At 29.1% G+C, this 14781-nt stretch overlaps 1 pseudogene; it reads right to left on the reverse strand.

Moving 5' to 3' along the window:
- Positions 1–7542: 7542 nt before the first annotated feature.
- Positions 7543–8814, reverse strand: LOC126552376 (uncharacterized; annotated as a pseudogene).
- Positions 8815–14781: the final 5967 nt, after the last annotated feature.

Here is a 14781-nt window from a genome sequence, read left to right on the forward strand (position 1 = left end):
CTGCCATAAAAGTCCATTAGGTTAAATAATATCGGTCTAACTGTTGGAAAATGTTTACTTTTGACCTTCATAATGTACCAATGATATTCACTTATCCATCGGAAACCACCAACGAAGTTTGAAATCTAAGCATTATTTCGACTAGTTATGGTGTACACAGACACACAAAAAAACACACATCATTGTAAAATCAATGCATTCAATTTCGTTCATACCATAAAAGTACAAATATCAAATTATAGATATATTATATGCTAGTGGCCCATAACGTATAGCTGGTCCATTTTTCCACCCAAACACTAATTATTCTTATTTTATTATCATTTGTATTTTGTGGCGGCTAAAAGAGAAATCAATATAACATTTCTCTTGTATGTAGTATATTTCACTTTTTCAAATCGAAATGTTTTGTATACGATAATACACATGATGTGCAATAATGTTCATATCGTGACAATAATCATGATATACATGTGTTATTTCCATAAAGTATAGTAGAAAAAACGCCAAATTCTTGTACAACGTATTTTCAGTAAGTTCTAAACTAGTTTATTACGTTTTAAAAGATATCATTAACACATTGCGATAGACAATGCAGAATATGTATTTTATAAATTTATAACATTTTACAATTAGTAAAATTAGAAACCTTGTATTAAATTTTTTAAATTTAATTTGGGTATCCAAATTTTTTTATCGACATTAAAAAAAAAAAGAAAATACTTGGAAAAATCCTTAAAAACCATTATAAGCTATAATATTTTCAAAATTTAACTGCGTATAGATAGATTACATTAAAATAAACATTTGGTGAAAATTTTAAGCATTGACAGCAATTCGTTTTTGTGTTACAACCATGTAAGAAAATCGAATTTGTGGAATACTGGTTTTTTGTAAAACTTTAATTTGCGGTTTTCCGTCTCTTGTTTATGGTTTGTGTATTTGAATGTGTAATCACAAATAGTTCGCTACGCTAAGATTACCATTATAACATCATTGTCATACGATGAAATTAATTTTGTGACACGTTATGTATGATAAACTGAAAATATCTGGGTTCGTGTAGGAATTGTATGCAACAGAAGAACAAAAAAAGATTGTCGTAGTAAATTTATTTTAATCATGACGATGCACATTTTTTTTTTTTTTTACTTATATCATTTCTTTTTCGGCTCTTTTATTGAATCCATCGTTTGTTTTGTTCCATACTGCTGTTTCGGTTGCATTTTTTCCACCGGTGGCAGGCCATCTTTAAGTCGCTTTTTTTCGGCGAATCTTTCGTCTCGCATATTCACATACACCTTTGGTTGCTGCTCTTTAAGCTTGATCCCAGACGTTTGTGTGCTTTTAGAAGATGACGACGGATTTTGTTTCCAAGACATGGTTAATACCGCAACTACGAAAATAAATAACCACATTGAAGTATAGGTATTTCAAGTAAATCACGTCGACTCGTTACGGTTGAATGTGAACAAAACATTGGTAGATACGAAATAGTAGACGTAAACGTAGGAGAACATATTTTAAAATTGTACGATGGTTTAAAACGTATATATTAGCCGATGCCTAAACTATTTATTAAATACCTACTCAACCTATTTGACGAAATAGAATAAATTTCAATAGATGTTCAGCGAAACGTCATGATTATAAGAATAAAACGTTTTACGTAAAATGTCGATATAGTATAGATTTTTAATAAATTAATAAATGGTTTTACACGAGTATTTCTAACCTAAATCAACACACCATTTTTAGTCACTAGTATTTTCTTATATACAATAACTTTGGTATAGATGTTATAGATATGATAAAAATCTTTGAATCAAATATATATATATATATATTGGTTTTCAATTATAGGACGCAGTTCCCATCGAAAACTACCGCGACTCAAAGTTTGAATACCTCTGCCTTAAGCAGCCTATACACGAATTAATATAATATAATGCACTGTTATACTCACAACGAAAACGCCGTATGAACAAATCGCTTCTTGAATATCTATTTATCTTACGTATAAAGGAACTATGCACAATTATCGACGAACGCGGCACTAGTAATTCGAAATACAAATGAGCAGTGTCCGTGTCGAAATGTCACATTTTTATACAAGATTTTAATTTGGTAATCGGGTCCACAATGAACTTTATAAATCGTTTTCCTATAATGGTACACGATAATAATTACAAATCATATATGTTAGATTCATTAAATCTGACATCGATATTATGTATGCTGACTAAAAATATAAATTTACTTGGTAATTGATTAAATGATTATAAGTAGAAAATATCAATCATCTAATTAGTGTACACGGTATTGTGTAAAACGTAGCATTTTAGATAAAAATTTTGTATTTTATTAAAGATTATCGTTAGGTTTGGCATTTCGCGTATATTTAAAATAGCTATTTTAAGTGTGACATTTTTTTTTTTGGAAAAATTTAAACTTCAAATATAATTTTTTTTTTAATTTGACATCGGTCAATTTCTTTTGGTATTAAAAATAGACAATAGCACAAAATTAATTTAAATGTATTAATAATATCTATTTGACATTTTGGAAAAAAAAACAACATAATTAAGCACATTAAAAGTTTTAAATTCCCATAAATAATACCTACTTTTGAAATACAACAAAATAACTTAAACCGTTATCCTTTGTTTAAATATCCACCTATTATATATTTCACCAACAATTCAACTCGAAATGTATATACAAAGTTGCGATTATATATTTTTTAAATTATTTGGTTCAGGTTTGAACTAATTATAATGAATCTTGTATTACATTTACAAGCCTTACCAATAAAAATCGATAATTTTATAAATTTGAATTTAAAAACCTAACCTAACCTTACTGAAAATATGTTGTACAAGAATTTGGCGTTTTTTCTACTATACTTTATGGAAATAACAAATGTATATTATGATTATTGTCACGATATGAACATTATTGCACATCATGTGTATTATCATATTATACAAAACATTTCGATTTAGAAAAGTGAAATATACAACATACAAGAGAAATGTTATATTAATTTCTCGCTATGCCACCACAAAATACAAATGATAATAAAATAAGAATACATAGTGTTTGGGTGGAAAAAAAGGACTAGCTATACGTTATGGCCACTAGCAAATATATCTATAATTTGATATTTGTACTTTTATGGTCTGAACGAAATTGAATGTATTGATTTTACAATGATGTGTGTTTTTTGTGCGTCTGTGTACAGCATAACTAGTCGAAATAGTGCTTCAATTTCAAACTTTGTTGGTGATTTATATATTTAATATTTTTACGAATTAAAATATACGGTAATATAAATATACCTATTTAAAATGTCTACATGGCATTTTGTAAATAAATAATAATAAAAAAAAAAAATACATTATAAGTTTCAAATTATAATAATTCAAAGCAATCGCCTAAATGTCAATTGAATAATGGGTACTTTTTTCAAGTTCTAATGGATATTACTATTATCAGTCATTAACTATTTATCTGAAAAGAGTAAGTAAATAACACAAAATGGTATAGATTTCATAATTACCAATTCACATAATTCAAATAATTATGAGGATTTGAAAAAAGCCTCATGACATACACAAATGTCCCTTCGAAAATGTTAAATAAAATGCTAAATTATACAAAATAACGCGAGTACTTATTTAGACGTTTGATATTCTCTACTTAATATACTCTTTAGGTACATCAATTACCAAGTAAATTTATATTTTTATCAATACAATTGATGTCAGATTTAATGAATCTGACATATATGATTTGTAATTATTATTGTGTGCCATTAAAACATAACAATTTATAAAGTTCATTGCGGACCGATTACCGAATTAAAATCTTGTTCAAACCACGTTCAATGAAATAGAGCGTAATATTTACTTCCCATTTTATTGTATAAATGATACAACTCTTTGAAAAAATAATTTGTAATTATACCAGATTAACTATAGCTATATCTTATGAAAAAAATTTAAATCAGTACATACATTTACTTGTAAGACAGTTTTTAAATTTCAGTGAGTTTATTGCAAAACCATTTTCATTTATAGATGTAGTCATTTATATAACAAATATAAATAATCTATCTAATTATTACTTAATTAATATTTAAGATGTTAAATATAAAATATTCTGTATCCAATTGTGTGGCAATATATCAATTGTTGTTACACTGTACAACAATGCACAATTTTAATAAATTACTTTATTTTTAGGTAGATATTTTAGATTCTGAACGAAGTGATGAATGTATTGATTTTACAATGATGCGTGTTTTTTTTTTGTGTCTGTGTACAGCATAACTAGTCAAAATAATGCTCCAATTTCATACTATGGGGGTGGTTTCCGATGTAAAAATGAATATCCTTGGTGCATTATAGAGGTAAAAAGTTAACATTTTCCAACAGTTTTCAAAAAAATCGAGAAAAACAAAAAAAAAATGACGGAAAAACGGCAATTTTTACGCAAAACCAGTTTTCGACCAAATCGATTTTTTTTTATGGTTGTAATTCAAAAACTAATCACTGAAAATACTTGAAATTTTCACCAAATGTTAATGTCAGTGGTATCTATATATAGTTAAATTTTCAAAAGAATTTGACTTTTTTTGAGTTATTTATAGACCACTGAAATTTTCGATTTTTTTGAGAAATTTTATTTAAAGTGTCGATAAAAAATTTTTGGATTACCAAAAAGTTTTGAAAATTTAATACAAGGTTCCTTATGAGTTGTTTTTATTGTAGTTGAAAAAAATTAAAAATCGTTAGTCACAATTTTTTTTATAAGAGTTTATAGTTCAAATTTATACGAAATCTGTCGAAAACGCGAAAATTTGCAAGTAATTTTGAAGTTGAAAAATCATAAATTTTTTTTCTTTTATAACTAAGTTTTGAAAATTTGGTACAAGGTTCTCCACACATTTTTCTTCAAATATCTGTAAAAAAAACTCTACCGGATTCAGACAAAAAATTTTTATGAGTGTTTGAAATTTAAATTTTTACAAAACCGCGTTAAATAACGGTTTAACCTAACCTAACGATTTTTGATATTTGTTATAATTCAAAAAGTATAAGTCGTAGATACTTGAAAATTTTACCAGTTATTTAGATTGGCATTTTATTTACTTGATTTAAATTTCAAAATATTTTGACTTTTTTTGAGCTATTTATAGACAACTGAAATTTTCAATTTTTCTGAAAAAATATTTTTGAAGTGTCGATGTGAAAATTAAAAGATTTGACAATACCTAAAAACGTCCCAGGGATAGTTTTTAAAAAAACATTACTGTAATGTTTCTAAAACACTATTCACGTAATATATATCAGATAACAGTTACATAATGTATTACTCAATGTTACAAGCAACACAGCATAAGGCTGCAAAAGCCTCATAATATACACAAATGCCAAACCCTACGAAAATGTTAAATAAAATACCTATAAATTTCATCTATAATGCTAAGTTATACATAGTAATGCGAGTACTTATTGAACGTTTGATATTTTCTACTGACACTCATTTTATCAATTACCAAGTAGATTTATATTTTTATCATATTACATAAAATTTATATCAGATTTAATGAATCTGACATATATGATTTGTAATAATTACAAATAGTGTACCATTATAGTAAAACGATTTATAAAGTTCATCGCGGACCGATTAACAAATTAAAATTTTGTATATAAATGTGATGTTTCAGCACGGTTACTGTTCATCAACTTAGAAACTTAGGAGTATTTTGAAAAGAGAAAACTAACAGCGCTTGTTTTCTGTTTGAAGAAACAAAATATTTCATGTTTGATCTGATCAAAGTGCCAATTGGCGAATCCCGGAGTAGAATTTCCCAGGAAAAAAAATCCCCGATCCTAGGAAAAAATCCCCAAATTACATTATTGCTCACATAAAGATAATTTACATAAATATTTTTTACAAATAAGTAACTAACTAACAATTAACTTAATTTAGATATATTTGAATAAAATTAACTCTAAGTTAACACATTAATCTTAAAAAACTAACTTTTTAAGTTAAAAGATTATTTGAAAAAAAACGTGTTTTAACTTAATTTCAACTTTTAACTCGTTAATGCCCAGCCTTGAAAAAATGAATATAATATATCGATTTCCACCACCGCAGCTTTCATACAATCCCTGTATCCCTTTGACGTTTTTGGTCACACGGTTGCCGCACACTATGGTACACTGCCGGGCCGACGGCGTTGCTTCCAGCCTCTATGGCTTTTTCTTAACGTCCGAGGGGTACGTAACCTCCCGTTGCGAACCCGGCTTTGACTTTGTCCGTCTTCGTGTTCGTGCTCGACGCCTGTGTGTCGCCATTTTTAAGTCGTGTGGTCATGTTATAATTTATAATATAATAGCCTTTTTTACGCTGTGTTTGCGGTGCAAGGTTAGTATATTAAATGAAAGACCCAAGAGACTGGCAAATTACTGGTAGCAGGCAAATTGGTTGTCAACTGGGTGCGGATGTCAATCAATTATATTATGTGAAATATGTATTTTGGTAATCATATTTATTTATTGAATCCAAAATATATGAACTGCATTATTATTTGAAGGGGGCTTCGACTCAAATGATGTAACCACTTATTGATGACAAATTGGACATATTATAGTGATACCAAAGCCTACTTAACATATGCTTATTGAAATTAAATAAATGATGAACAGGAATGCAGGATAATTTAAAAAACTAGGTACCTAACAAATTAGGTATTATAATAATTACAATATACCTAGTTTTTAATAGTAAATATTTTTTATTTTTATACCTATACATAGAGAGCATCTCTACCTATACATATTAAGGTACATAAATATAATATATAATATATAAATAAAATAAACATAATAATAGTATAATACAATAAACAACTTTTAAATAAAATAGGTAGGTACCTGTTTATTGTTTATATAAAAAACATATTACTCAGGTATACTATGACATCATGTTGTTACAATTGCTTTTTCATTTGATAATTGATATCGGCACAAAAAAACATTTATATTTTATATCTGTAACACTTATAATAAATTCATCTGATAATAATGCAGTATTTACAATAAAAGTTCCTAAATTTGATGATAGTATAGGAGAAGAATAAAAATTTAAGCAATTTAAAAATGTTTGAACTATTATTTTGAACTCGGATTCATTTTGTCGTTTCACAATATACTTTAAAATAACAATGTTCTTATTTTTAGCATAACATACTTATCCTTTATTTTAGATGTGTTAATAGTTATGTTTAAATCTTGTAATATAATTTTTCCATAAATCTTATCAACTAACGAAACATAAGGAGAAACAATTTTAATATTAATTTCTTTTCCTATAGTTACTGGATTTAATATTTGATATTTTTCAGATAAAGAGTGTTTTTGTTTTTCAATAATTCTATTTGTAAGTTCTTGTAGTGGATATTTGGAACTTTTAATAGATTTTTTTAATTCTTGAAGATAATTTTCATACTTGAAACAGATAAATTTATCCATGGATCTTTAATATTTTATTTTCATCGTTAATTCTAACATCTTTTTTACCTTTTATCCAAAACTCTAATAACCGTTTCTTAAACCCTGAGCATACATTATGCATATAGTCCAAAGGAACTGTATTAACAATATTTATTGGTAGAAGTTCTAGTGAGCTTTTTCCTTTGTGATAATGCTCTTGATTTTGATTACGAAACGATTCATCACTTTTTAAAAGGGAATCAATTTCAAAGTATGCCATTCTGTGCTCTATATATGTACCTTTTTGGATGCACGAGTTACAACCAAAATAGGCGTTGTGCTCTTTCACACTAAGCAAAAATGCTTTTGCTGGTGCATCACATACAAAATGACTTATTTCAAATTTTAATACAATTCCATTACAACATAAACCAATGTTTAATAACTCCAAAAGTTCAGTTATAAATGGCTTAAAAAATTCATTTATGAATTTAGGTTTTTTAGTTCCATGATATATGCCTATAGTTAAACATATTTTGAAAGAACCTTGCAATTTGTAATGGAAATTAAAATTGGCCAAAGTTGACTTTTTGAACTTCTAGAAATAGGAAGTCCATCAATATTAATTCCTAATTTTAATGTTGTACTGATATGGCATTTAAAATGTATTAAAAGAGGTTGAAGCATATTTTTTAATCCTAAATGTATAGATATAGTTTCCATTGTCAATATTAGAAATTTCATACATTTTAGGTGTATTAATAAGAGTTCGTACATCATTTGGCAAGTTTAAACCTTCGGAGTTTAGTATATTTAATAAATTATTTACACAGTTGTGCGGTACTTTAAAATGCAGTATCCAAGATCGTAGTTTATCTTTAATTGTAGTATGTGGTTTAGTTTTTAGAGATAAATGGTCACCTTTAATTTAGTTTCTGCCATGTTTTGATCGTAAAAATAACGACCCAAAGAAAAATGTTAATCCGGTTAATCGTGCAAAATCAAAGTGAACAGCGTCTTAAACTTAGGCCGAGGCTATACACGGCGTTTACCACCACGTTTCGAACGCTGCGTATTCCGTGGCGTTTTCCGTCGAATTGAAAATGAGTTTGTTTAATATCGAAGTAGCTATATACGATGGATGTAATACGCCTCGTTTTTATTACTCCGGCGTTCGCTCGCCAAAACGCAATCCGACCGGCGTTTTCCGCTGCGGATTAAAACGCGGCGTATTAACTATTAAGTCCATCGTGTATAGCTCCTATATAAACCAACGCATTTTCAATTCGATGGAAAACGCCATGTATAGCCCCAGCCTTAGGCAGTCAGCCGGCAGTGTCCGGACTCCGGAAAAGGAAATTATTGGTGGCGAAAACAATAACAATAATAACAATGATAATTCTCGATAACCGATTGCCCTGAGTTTTTTCAATAAATATCTTTTTAATAATATTTTGTTTATAATTATAGTTAATGTTATTGAATACCACAATTGACAATGGTAAATTACAGGGTTTTTTTTAGTGTGTAGTGAGACACATTTTGTGCAGTGAGAAAAGTCATTGTGCAGTACAAAATAAGAATTTCAGGATGATATTTATTGTATATTATGAAATAATATTTGTCTAAAATTGAAAAAAAAAAATTTTAAAATACATTTTGAAAATTAAATATTGCGTTTTAGTTTTCTCATAGAATGTTAATGTCGTTAACAGTCGATAGGTTAGGTAGTTTTATCTTGCTCTCTGATCGAGTTATATAGGTTGCAAACAGGCAAATGTATTGTTATTAACAATCGCGATAACATGATAACATGCTTATCAAAATGTATCATTGGCTAACGTTTTTATTTCTTATACTCCAATATTTCAATGCTCAATGGTTCACAGTAAAGTTTTCATTCTATATAGAAGTTTCTATTTTGGTAATTTGTTTAATATTATAAAAACATAAAATTAATTTTGAACACTATGATAACAGATAATTTGTTTCGCGAATTTATGAGTACATATTATTTATTGTTATATAATTGGAAATTTGTGAATATCTATGTTCTAAACTTGGTTTTTTTTTGCATGTCTTATGTTATTTTGTCAATCTTCTCGAGTACAGAATGCTCCAGTCATGGTTAAAAAGAGATAAGTCTCCAGCTGCAGCTACTACATCTATTGAAAATAATAGCCCAGTCACTTCATCACACTTAAATATTGATGAACCATCTCAATCTACGTCCACGCCTAAACCGACTAAACCGTTGAATGTAAGTAAAGTATATGGAGACACTGATGTTTTTGATCATAATCATAGAAATGGTAGACATTATATAACATGTATCCCTAGTTCAAAACATCCGAATATAAACAAAATATATTCTAAAACCGTTTCAGCCATTGCCCAAATATGTGGTACAATTTATCGAGAAGATGTAAAAAAAAACATTTGTTATCTGAGGGTCATATTTTATGTACTAGAGCACATCGTTTGTCATCATTAAGTAGCAGTGAAGTCCTTAAAAACAAATCCAGTGCCATTGGTTTGGCTGTATCAAAAGCAAATAATGATCTTGCTTCCAAAATAGGTAGCTGTATGATACATGTGTATAATGATGCTAACAAATTAACATTGTCAGGATATTCCTTTCCCGGGCGTGTAGTGGTATCTAGGTATGCGTCTAATTTTCAAATGAATTCAAATGAATTTGAAATGAACAACACAGATTTATAATATTTATCCCCGAATGGTCACCGTAATTTTTTAGAATGTATTGCAAATACTGATAAATCAAGAGTCATTGATACAATTTTAAATAAAACTTTAGCTATTTCTTTAAGATGTGACGGAAGTGTAGATCGGATGCAGATTGATAAAATTTATGTTTTAGTAAAAATAATTAACAACGAAGGGAGTGCAGAATTACTATTTTTAGGTGCAGATGAACCAAAAGAGCGTGGGGTTAAAGGCATGATTAGAGCAATTTAAGATGGATGTGACAAACTATTTGGTGAAGGTAGCTTCAAAAAAATTATTTTAAAAACTTCATCTATAGTGACCGATGGAGCCAAATGTAATACAGGGGAAAAATGGATTATGGGCATTACTAAAACAAATGCGTCATGTGAGTGCTGATGAAAATACTGAGGCTGAGGCATCAATACCTCCTTTAATGACCATATGGTGTGCAGCTCATCGGTCTAACTTGGCATGGAAGTCTGTGTCAGAAAGTGTTAGAGAATTAAAACATATTGTTATTGAATTAGTTGCAATAAGTTCATTTTTTCATATATCAGGACTTCGTACACGTGAACTTATTAGTATTGCCGAAGAAAAAAATTAAGCCTAATGAGATTACCTAAATTGTTTGAAGTAAGGTGGAGTGAGTTCACTTAAGATCTTTTGAATTCAATTTTAGTGTCTTGGAATGTGTTGGTTTTATATTTTATGAAATCAACAGAAAAGTCATCCATAAGATTTAAAAATTTTTTGACCAACTATGATAATATATATATAACTGCATTTACTGCAGATTTGTTGTTTTTATTTTCAAATTACCAAAAAAATTGCAATCAGATAGTCTTACAATAACCGATATGGATAAATTAACTAAAAATGTACTAGACCTAATAGATTTATTAAAAACTCAAAATCTATTAGGTGGTTGGTTAAATAATTTAGAACTACAAATAGAAAATAGAGAAGAAGAATTTTACTTAAAATGTATTAAACTTCATACAACTGAACGGCGCACTAAACAACACAATAAATATGTGACAGACAAAAGAGATAAACAGGCAATTATTAATGAAATTAGAGAAAGTTTAATGGAATTTTTATCTCAAAGATTTATACAAGATATAGACACAATAAATATTTTAAAACCATTTGTCGAACTGTCACAACAATCAAATATTGAACAAGTTCATAAAATATTATGTTATGATTTAGATTTACAGCTCTTCAATCAAGAGTACCAAGAGCTTTTAATGTCTGAGAACATTATAAAGTATAGAAACATGAAACCATCAGATTTACTTGAACTATTATGTACTTCTAATGAATATTGTAACTTGAAAATTGCATTAGCAAAAATAATAGCTGCAAAACCATCATCTGCAGATGTGGAAAGGTTAATAAGTGCTAGTAACAAACTTAAAACATCTAACAGAACAAGAATGCTAGTCTCAACAGAAAATTATTATTTATATATTCACTACAATATGCCAGCATTAATTGATTGGGATGTAAGAAAAGCAGTTTTAAATTTTATGAAAATGAAGGAAAGAAGGAACACTAATAGACCAAGAGGAAAGTCACAGAATTATTTTAAGGGTATATTTCAAGAAGCGGATCCAGTGAGTTCTGAGAGTGATACTGAGGTAGAGACCCAACCTAATACAGCCATTGGATTGAAAAAAAAAAGTTTTAAAATTAAAAATCGATTATATTGTTTAATGTAAAAGTTTAAAATTAAAAAGAAGTTACCTAGTTAATTGATTGTTTTTATTTTTATAAACAATTTATTATTACTACAAATTACCTATTACAAGTACATTTTACTTAGTAAGTATTACTACATAATATATTTACAAACAATATTATTAAAAATGTAGGTAGTAGGTGCAGTATACATCAAACAGTAGTATAGCAGTTCAACAGGTAAGTGATAACAGTCCGTAAGTCTGGTCTATTCAAACAATTTAAATAGTAGGAATATGTTTGTGCAGTGAGAAAAAATCGTTAAAAAAACCCTGGTAAATTATCATGCATATCATGGTATATTAATATATGGTTTACACATATATCAGATATTTATGGAATGTAACTTTCCAATATTAGAGCTTAGACATTAATAAGATATAACACAATTATAATATTCAAATAATTATTTATATCGGCTAAATAAATAAATTACGGACCTAAAAATAAAAATTATAATTCTATATCCAACAAATATCTATATATATTATAATAACCATAGTCCATAATATAATATATTATTAGCTATTTTGTATTTTTATAGTAACAATGAAACAATATAATTTAGTTACAATTTAATTTCGTTTCTGTATCACATACTGAACATCTAGGTAATGTTATTTATTGATATATTAAAGTTTATTTTTATGAAACAATTATAGAACATCGCACTGATGTTGATTAGTTGTGTTTTTTTGTGATCTAAATTCAACATCACAGCAATGTTGTGTAGCTTCCATTGCACACTGGGCGCACCTCAAATAGTTGTGAATGTTATCATGCAAAACTAAATGCTAGTATCAGTACAGCTCACCCTAACATTTTTTTTTAATTGAAATTTACTACGTATTCAGAGTGAAATTTAGGTATCACTTGGAGTTCAGTCACACAGACAAACAAAAAAACTGCAGAAAAAGAAAAGTTTTAAGAGAAAAAATGCTTTCTTTTACTATTGGAGAATTGAACCGATTAAATTTTGTAAAAAAAGTGCCATTTAAATTTATTCTTCTTCTTCTTCTTCTTCTTCTTCTTTGGTTTCGGCCATTTAAGACCATACCTCTAGATAAACATACTGCCACCTATCTCTATCCTCTGCTATTTCCTGCCAATGACTCTCTGGCTCCACTGTTTCAGCGTCTCTCTTAACGCAGTCCTCCCATCTTAGACGCGGTTTTCCAAGAGGTCTCCTCCCTATTGGGTTTTCCTCTATTACCCTTCTAATTAATGAGTCATGCTTCCTCCAGGCATGTCCTGCCCAGACTAGCCTTCTTTTTTTTATCTCTTTTAATATATCCGGTCACCGAAAAAGGGATTGCAGTTCAGTATTGTGTAATTTCCTCCATTCATTTGTGAGAACATCATAGTATGCCCCATAAATTTTTCTGAGTACTTTTCTTTCAAACACTGCCATCCTTCGTTCTTCAGTCTTTCTCAGAGGCCATGTTTCTGCCCCGTACAGGACAATTGGTCTAACCAGAGTTAAGTACATTCTAACTTTTAAATTCTTAGATATTGCTCTTGATCTAAAAATTTTACTGAGTCCAAAGAAACATTTATTAGCTGATTGTAACCTCATTGAAATTTCTGTTTTTATGTCGTTATCTTGAGTTATAATTGACCCTAAGTATTTGAATTGGTCCACTCTTTTGAATTTGTACTCTTCCACTTCAATGAATTCTTCTTGTATCTGATTCCCATTTCTCCGACTGACCACCATGTACTCTGTTTTTTCTTCATTAATCTTAAGTCCTACTTTCTCCGCAGCCTTTATAAGTGATTTTCCCATTTTTATTATCATCTCTCTACTCCTTCCCAATAGTGAAATATCATCCGCATACGCCAGAATATTAATTGTCGATCGACCTAACTCAACCCCTTCACATAAATTGATTTCTCTTACTATCTTCTCCAAAACTAAGTTAAATAGTATGGGAGAAAGCGCATTCCCTTGTCTTAAGCCTGTCACCACTTCCACTGGTTGTGACAACATATTTGCTAGCTTTACTTTAATCTTTGTTCCATTTATACTTGCTTCTACCAGATTAACTAGCTTTTTTGGAAACCTAAATTCCCTAAGAATATTGATTAAGCTTGCTCTATGGATAGAGTCGTAGGCTTTCTTGAAGTCCACAAATAATATATACACGTCTTTATTGAACTCCCACATTTTTTGAAGGGTCTGCCTAATTACAAATATTTGGTCTGTTGTAGATCTGTTTGGTCTGAAACCTCCTTGGTAATCCCCTATTATTTCTTCCGCAATCGGCTTTATTCTGTCTAATAAGCAATATGCAAGAATTTTATAGGTTACGTTTAGTAATGCAATTCCCCTATAATTGTTGCATATCTGGGGATCGTTCTTTTTGTGTATAGGGCACACTAGCGCCGTATTCCACTCCTCCGGGAGTCTTTCCTCCAGCCAAACCGTTTCAATAATACTATGTATTCTTGATATTGTTTCCTCATCTAATTTTTTTAATATTTCTCCCTGAATCCCATCTTCTCCGGGAGATTTTTGGTTTTTTAACCTTAATATTTGTTGTTTTATTTCATTGCTAGTAGGGGGTAGGCATTCGCAATCGTTGGTTTCTTCTATTGTCCATACAAAAGTTTCTTCTGGATTTTCGCAGTTGAGCAGCTGGCTAAAATATTGCCTCCATTTTTCCAACATCTCTTCCTGTCCTGTAGTCAGTGAGCCATCTTCGTTTTTCAAGAACTTATTATGTTTTCTGAATCCTCCTCTTATACTGTTTATTTTTTGGTACAACTGTCTCGCTCTATTCATTCTAGAATCTAC

Source organism: Aphis gossypii, chromosome X, assembly GCF_020184175.1.
Source record: "Aphis gossypii isolate Hap1 chromosome X, ASM2018417v2, whole genome shotgun sequence".
Lineage (NCBI taxonomy): Eukaryota > Metazoa > Arthropoda > Insecta > Hemiptera > Aphididae > Aphis > Aphis gossypii.